We start from the raw sequence: 8,874 nt of genomic DNA on the forward strand, positions 1-8,874 counted from the left end.
AGGGGAACTGCTTTCCAACACTGCATAACCAATAAAATATATTTATAAACACATAAAACAATAACTCACACTAGCAAATATATATTTGAGTATAATATTAAAGGGGTAAATGGCTTCTGAGACAGTGAACGGGGGTGGGAGGGTTGGCAGGGGTGATGGGGTTAATTCCGATCAGTGCAGTCAAATCTGTTACTAGCCCTGTTAGTTTACAGCACGGTGCAGGACTGGGTGCAGGGAAGGGGTTAACTGAACAGCAAACTGCAACCACCTGGGAGCGATATTACTGCGGCCTGGATAGTGAGGGGTTAAGGAGGGAGCGTGAATAGTGTAAGGGTCCATTTACACAGAAAGATTATCTGACAAAGATTTGAAGCCAAAGCCAGGAATGGATTTGAAAAGAGGAATAGTCTCAGGCTTTCCTTTATGACCTGATCTCTATTTATAGTCTGTTTCTGGCTTTGGCTTCAAATCTTTGACAGATAATCTGTCAGATGATCTTTCTGTGTAAATGGACCCCGATAGCCCTATTTCACGGAACGATTATCGTTCATAGACTCGCTCCAACGACCGCTCGTTAAGGGTTAAGTATGGAGAGAGCAGGGGGAGGAGTACACAGAGCTGGAGATGAAGAGCGAGGCTTCCGGGATGTGATTCGGTGAGGCTGGTGGATGGGTGGGGGTCCGGTGCTGTGTCGCTGCAGCAGCGTGATGATGCTAAGGAGCCTGCGCACATCTGCTCCCCTACCTGCAGTCTGTGGACCTGGCAGGTGATAGGACCTGTCACCCCGCCGATATGTGGACGTGCAGGGGGCCGTGTAGCAGGAACAACCTGGGCACATGTCTCTGGCTACATGGCCATTTATTTATAGTCTCCCCTTTACAATTATGGATTTAAAAAAATATTACATCAACTGGTGTCACAAAGTTATACAGATTTGTAATTTACGTCTATTTAAAAAAAAAAAAAAAAAAAAAAATCTCCAGTCTTCTGCTGATATTTAGTATCCATAAGCTTTATAACCAATGACATAGATATCACCCATCTACTTAAGAAATGGTGGACAAAAATAGAAAAGATAATATACTTTACTGAATCAATCCAATAAATATTACACAAGATAAAATACACAATGTATTCAAATGCAGCAAGAAAGAATAAACAGGTCACTGGAAGGTGGATGGAAAGCAAGATGTATATTTATAGTACTGTACTGTTGTATGTATACAGTGTATAGATAGATAGGAGAAAGATAGATGATAGATAGATAGATAGATAGATAGATAGATAGATAATAGATAGATAGATAGATAGATAGATAGATAATAGATAGATAGATAGATAGATAGATAGATAGATAGATAGATAGATAGATAGATAGATAGGAGATAAATAGATAGATAGATAGATAGATAGATAGATAGGAGATAGATAGGAGATAGATAGGAGATAGATAGATAGATAGATAATAGATAGATAGATAGGAGATAGATAGATAGGAGATAGATAGATAGATAGATAGATAGATAGATAGATAGATAGATAGAAGATAGGTAGATAGGAGATAGATAGATAGATAGATAGATAGATAGATAGATAGGAGATAGATAGATAGATAGATAGATAGATAGATAGATAGGAGATAGATAGATAGATAGATAGATAGATACATAGGAGATAGATAGATAGATAAATAGATAGATAGATAGATAGATAGATAGATAGATAGATAGATAGATAGATAGGAGATAGATAGATAGGAGATAGACAGATAGATAGAAGATAGATAGATAGATAGATAGATAGATAGATAGATAGATAGGAGATAGATAGATAGGAGATAGATAGATAGGAGATAGATAGAAACAGCAATCACTGAGCTCAGAGAGATCAGTGAAAAAATCAGATGAAGTACTCATTTAAGAGTCTCCATTGATACATTGCCCCCTATAAATTTAAATTAAAAAAAGGGGGGTCGGTGGAGTCTCACTTACGAGTCTCAAAACACAGGAACAGCCAGATATCCCTCCAGGGAAGTAAAGCCTGTTGCCAAGGGGGGGAGATCACCCCGATACATAGCCCCTTAAGTTCCACTCGTTTCTGAGTATTGGGACATAAATACTGCAATACTCACAATAGAGTTAGACATTGACGCAAAAGGGGCCACCCTGGTGTTTCCCTATTTATCTTCCAATACTCATCATGGTTTACCACCCACCCCCTAAGGTGGTCGGTTTTGTCTTTCTTGCTGCATTTTAATTAATTCATTGTGTATTTTATTATGTGTAATAATTGATGATTCAATAAAGTATATTTTATTTAGTTTTTTTTTATATTATATTTTGTATTTTTATAGATAGATGATCAGTCCGTGTATCGCCTCTGACAGATAATCTACATCCATACACTACAACATACTGTATGAGAGCTGAAATTGTAAAATCTTTGTGTACGCTTCTATATCTACCAAAAAAAAAAAAAAAAACAGAGGCGCTAGCTAGCTACAATACAAGCTAAAGTTGTAGCCATGTGGATTCTTACTCAGTAATTCTTGGAAACAGAAATAAGAAACAGCTGAGTAGCTCAGTGATCATCGAGAAGTTGGCATCACACTCGGCCTGGTGGGCCCAGTCCTTGGCATCATATTATAATCATCAGTAATACCAGAGGTCAGAGCCAAGTGAATACGGGCAGTGGGGATTTATCAAGAGCGACATATTCATACGCCGGTTTTAAATTAGGCCCCGCCTACAATTAACCTGAGAGATTTACTAAGAGGCGCACGCCTCGTAGTGAATCCGGCCCAATCTACACTTGCTCCCGAGCAGGTGTAGATTTTACACACAGATTTATGACTGCGACCAGGGGTAAATCATGATAAATGAGGCCACGCCACTTACCCACCTTCTGCAAAGAGTTAACTGATGGCAGGAGAGTCCTGGCACAACTATTCCCTCTTCTGACTAGTCGCCCTCTTGGATCAGGAACAGGAGAAAAGAGATGGCGGCGGTTAAAAAAACAAACAAAAGAAAACAAAAACCTGCCACTGCTAATGTAAAAAACCCAAAGCGATGGCCCAGGTGGTACATTCACATATTTATACCACCTGGCCGCATATTTGTACAAATTTTCTGCACCTAGAAAAGCTGTGGAAGTGATTAAATGTTGTTTTTGTTTTTTTTAACCCTGTAGGGGATAGAGGTTGTATCTAATCCCTTTTCTCAGGCTTCTATGAAATTCGGTTTGGGTTCTGCATTATTCATGAGAAGTGAGTTATAAGATTAAGATACATTAGGATAGTGTTTCAGCTATGCAGCCTCTTTTATCTTCTATTATTAGTGGTATTCTTACTTTGCTGCATTGTTTTGCAATGTGTACACATGTTAGTTAGGGCCTCTGCACAGTTTGGCATATGCATTTTACTTAGGGCCTCTGCACAGTTCGGTATATACATGTTAGTTAGGGCCTCTGCACAGTTCGGTATATACATGGTACTTAGGGCCTCTGCACAATTTGGTATATACATGTTAGTTAGGGCCTCTGCACAGTTTGGTATATGCATTTTACTTAGGGACTATGCACAGTTCGGTATATACATGTTAGGGCCTCTGCACAGTTCGGTATATACACTAAGTTAGAGCCTCTGCATAGTTTGGTATATACATGTTACTTAGGGCCTCTGCACAGTTTGGTATATACATGTTACTTAGGGCCTCTGCACAGTTTGGTATATACATGTTACTTAGGGCCTCTGCACAGTTTGGTATATACATGTTACTTAGGGCCTCTGCACAGTTTGGTATATACATGTTACTTAGGGCCTCTGCACAGTTTGGTATATACATGTTACTTAGGGCCTCTGCACAGTTCGGTATATACATGTTAGTTAGGGCCTCTGCACACTTCGGTATATACACGTAAGTTAGGGCCTCTGCACAGTTTGGTATATAAATGTTAGTTAGGACCACTATACAGTTCGGTATACACATGTTAGTTAGGGCCTCTGCACAGTTTGGTATATGCATTTTACTTAGGGCCTCTGCACAGTTCGGTATATACATGTTAGTTAGGGCCTCTGCATACTTCGGTATATACACGTAAGTTAGGGCCTCTGCACACTTCGGTATATACACGTAAGTTAGGGCCTCTGCACAGTTTGGTATATAAATGTTAGTTAGGACCTCTATACAGTTCGGTATATACATGTTACTTAGGGCCTCTGCACAGTTTGGTATGTACATGTTAGTTAGGGCCTCTGCACAGTTCGGTATATACATGTTAGTTAGGGCCTCTGCACAGTTTGGTGTATATATGTTACTTAGGGCCTCTTAACAGTTCGGTATATACATGTTAGTTAGGGCCTCTGCACAGTTTGGTATATACATGTTAGTTAGGGTCTCTGCACAGTTTGGTATATACATGTTAGGGCCTCGGTACAGTTTGGTATATACATATTAGTTAGGGCCTCTGCACAGTTCGGTATATACATGTAAGTTAGGGCCTCCGCATAGTTTGGTATATACATGTTACTAAGGGTCTCTGCAGTTTGGTATATATGCAGTGTCCCAGAACATGCAGACTACTACTCCTATTATGCCCATTTCTATTGCTGTGTCAATGCCTGTTCTGGTAAGTGTTTGCACTGCAACTGCTGCTGGTTTTCCCCTAGTATTCTCTGGTATTGTGCATTTTCATGTGTATTCTCATGTGTTCCTGTGTATTACAGTGTACAGTGGTATGCAAGGCTGTTGATCACATGACCTGTAACCATGGTTCCTCCAATGGCCGACTAGCTCTGGCCAGGAGCAACCATGTGACCTCCCACTTCCTGCTGACAAGAGAGTTGAGCCCCGGCTTCCAAGCAAGGAGGTTGTGTGGTTCTATCCTCTCCCACAGAAGAGTGACTAAGTCTGCTGCTATATACCAGTCTTCGGCTGTATCTGCCTGCTCAAGTGACCGGATTCTTCTCTCTCATCTGGGTGTCATTCCGTTATCTCTCCTCATCGCTGCAAGGATTCACAGCAAGTATTATTCTCAAGCTAATCCACCCAGCAACGCTATTTCTCTCATACTCCTACTCCCATCATCCGGCACGTATTCTCACAGCCTATGCAGCACCACTCCTGCTTTATTTGTCAAAGCCTGCTATATACCCGGTTGCATCCGGACAGAACTGTTGCTACTAGTTACCTCATCTATAATAAAACCGCTGTTACTGAACCCTGGCATTGGTGTCCACTAACTGGTGCCCTGACTAAGTGCAGCGAAGAATCGCATGCCCATCATCACCCGCAGATTCCACAGACCGGCCCTGCAGCTGTGCCGCCCTCAGGCCTATACCGTGACAAGTATAACCCCTGCAGCTGCCCCGGTCATTGCCCGCTCATAACACCAGCACTGCGGAAGTGGCCCCCAGGGGCCAGGGCATCGCATTTTTGGCGTCACGAACAGGATCTACCCGCCACGCGGTGTACCAGATCTACAGTTTAATATCGTCTCCAGAGACTGTGCTAAAATTGCCATGGGAGTTCTGATAACTGAGTCGCTGCACGGCTGGGACTGTACACAAAATGGCCGCTTCTTGCTGTTATTTCTACCTGCGCCATCCCCCGGTGACGAGGGGGTTAACTGCCATGCGGCCGAGAAGCGGGAATTGCTTGGCGCCATTGATAATGACTGTGTCTCTCCTGATTGGCCGGCCGCTTCCACTGACGTCATTGTTGCTGGGCAGACTTTGGAGCCTGATCCTCCAGCCTGGCGCTCCTCCCCTTCCTGCTACAAGTTCCGGCCAGTGGAACGCAAGATGGCGGCCTATGAAGAGCACCTGCCTGCAGCCCCAGCGCTTGTGATGTCTACACTGCCTGAGAGTCTGCCTCTGCTCAATCCTGCGTGCCTGCTAATGCCGCTACCCTCCGACAGCGATATCAGTTGGGGCTCTACACCAGTCTCCAACGGTCCGGAGGAAGAGCCTGTCTCCATCGCCAGCGTCTCACCGGGATCTCGTTGCTCCAGCACTCCCGAGGTTGCCTTCTCCACAGGAGGATCGACCTCGCCAGAAAACGATGGATCCGTGAGTACCGGGGTTCCGGGCGCCCCTCTTCTTGCCTCTAGCCAGGGGAATAACTTTAAGGCCACCTGCTACGCCAGTCCCTGGAGGCTCCCCGGGCCTGAGACACCATCCCTGCCTCAGTGGGTGTTTGGGGACGACCCGGTTATCAAGAAGTTCGCGGATGAGATCAAGCAGGCCCTAACCTTGCTACCTCCGGTGGCTAAAGCCCCCCTCACCATGGCTACTACGGTGACTCCCCCTACCACTGCCGTGGCTAAAGCTGCGACCACCACCACTACCTACCATGTGGCCCCTACTGTCTCTCCTGTGACCACCGTGACCCCTAGCCTCGTGGTCACCACCGCAGCAGATGAGGCTCCTGCTCCGGCTTCCTCCCGGTATTACCCCTGGGAGAAGAAGAGGGGTGCCACTTGGGGTCTTCCAGGACACCTCTATTAGGTGTTCTCTTCAAAGGCTGAGTTCTATGACTGTGTTTTTTTTTTTGTGTGCTGTTTCACCATTTAGTTCCTGCAACGTTCAAGGTTCGTGCCTGGTCCTCCTGACCAAGTTCCCTGTACTAACCAGCCATGAGCTGATGGACACTTATCATAACAAAAAGTTCTCTAGTGCCTGTCCCAGAGCCTTTTACATGGACGATGTCTAATTGCCTAAAAGAGACTCTACCTAACAGAGACACTTAACCCATTCCTTCCTAATGCACTTTCCTGTGATTGTGTGTTCCACACAGGGTATTATTGCACTTATTTCATTATTGCACTTATTGTACTATTGCATTCCAGTGTTATCAGAGTCTTTGTATTTCCTCCTCTGACTAAGCAAAAGGTTATTTAGATTGCCTCAGAGTAGAGTGCCTCTTTTGTAAAACAGTATATTTTACAGTGTCTAAGTCAGATAGCTCCTCCTCTGAGTAAGAGAAGTCAGTATATATATATACCTCAGAGAAAGTCCAGTTTATGTAGGAGTGTATTTTCTCATCCAGTCTCATTATTGTGTATTATTATCATATCTATAGCTGGAAAGATTTAGTTGAGCCAGTTCGTATGCAGATTTTTCTCAGATTTTCATTCAGATTTTTCTCAGATTTTCATTCAGATTTCTCTCAGATTTTCATTCAGATTCATGTGAGCCAGTTCTCCTCAAGACCTCGCAGTATTTGTTGTCTTTTGTGTTTCCCTTCCTTTTTGTTTCCAGTATTTGTTCGCCTCCGTCTTGTCCCAACACAGTAGTTATCACACATAGTCATACCTAACCTTCACACTTGTCCATACATATTGCACCTTGGATATCTTTTCGTGTGTTTGGCCTGTGGAGTGCTTGTGTGTGTGATTGAGTGGTATGAAAGGGAGCTCCCCATGTATGTTTGCTTTTATTATTTTGTTCTTTTCTCTTCCAGGTATCCAAGACACTACTCAGACACGCCAAGGTAGTACACAGGTCTTCACAGTTCTCTTCTCCAGTAGGGTAACACATTTAACAGAAAACCTACTGTCTAACTGGCTGGAATATTGAGGGTCACCCGCCAGCAGTTAAGTTGTCCTGGCTTACACGTCAGATGGTTCACGCACTAGCTACCTGGTCGCCAGAGTACGTTAGGCACCCCTAGGTGAAGTCCTGCCACTAGGGTTTCTCATTTTCTCTCTCTTCTCACCTGTGCCTTGGGCGTGGGAAACACACACCTCATCACACTCACTCTCATAATTCATTCCTGTTGTTTGATTGTCCAGTCTATTCATGTTTGCTGCCTTCTAGATTCGCCGAGGTCGGCTCAAACTTGCTAGGGAGGTATGCAGTGTCCCAGAACATGCAGACTACTACTCCTATTATGCCCATTTCTATTGCTGTGTTAATGCCTGTTCTGGTAAGTGTTTGCACTGCAACTGCTGCTGGTTTTCCCCTAGTATTCTCTGGTATTGTGCATTTTCATGTGTATTCTCATGTGTTCCTGTGTATTACAGTGTACAGTGGTATGCAAGGCTGTTGATCACGTGACCTGTAACCATGGTTCCTCCAATGGCCGACTAGCTCTGGCCAGGAGCAACCATGTGACCTCCCACTTCCTGCTGACAAGAGAGTTGAGCCCCGGCTTCCAAGCAAGGAGGTTGTGTGGTTCTATCCTCTCCCACAGAAGAGTGACTAAGTCTGCTGCTATATACCAGTCTTCGGCTGTATCTGCCTGCTCAAGTGACCGGATTCTTTTCTCTCATCTGGGTGTCATTCCGTTATCTCTCCTCATCGCTGCAAGGATTCACAGCAAGTATTATTCTCAAGCTAATCCACCCAGCAACGCTATTTCTCTCATACTCCTACTCCCATCATCCGGCACGTATTCTCACAGCCTATGCAGCACCACTCCTGCTTTATTTGTCAAAGCCTGCTATATACCCGGTTGCATCCGGACAGAACTGTTGCTACTAGTTACCTCATCTATAATAAAACCGCTGTTACTGAACCCTGGCATTGGTGTCCACTAACTGGTGCCCTGACTAAGTGCAGCGAAGAATCGCATGCCCATCATCACCCGCAGATTCCACAGACCGGCCCTGCAGCTGTGCCGCCCTCAGGCCTATACCGTGACAAGTATAACCCCTGCAGCTGCCCCGGTCATTGCCCGCTCATAACACCAGCACTGCGGAAGTGGCCCCCAGGGGCCAGGGCATCGCATATACATGTAAGTTAGGGCCTCTCGGTTCCCTTTCGGTCCAGGATACTAAGCTTAATTATTCTCTTTCCGCAGAGTTTTCTCTCTTTCTCCCCTACTCCTTGCCCTCTCCTTTGGACTCGTAAGACTGTAGCTCCTCCCGTCACTG

This window comes from Dendropsophus ebraccatus, chromosome 8 (genome assembly GCF_027789765.1).
Source record: "Dendropsophus ebraccatus isolate aDenEbr1 chromosome 8, aDenEbr1.pat, whole genome shotgun sequence".
NCBI lineage: Eukaryota > Metazoa > Chordata > Amphibia > Anura > Hylidae > Dendropsophus > Dendropsophus ebraccatus.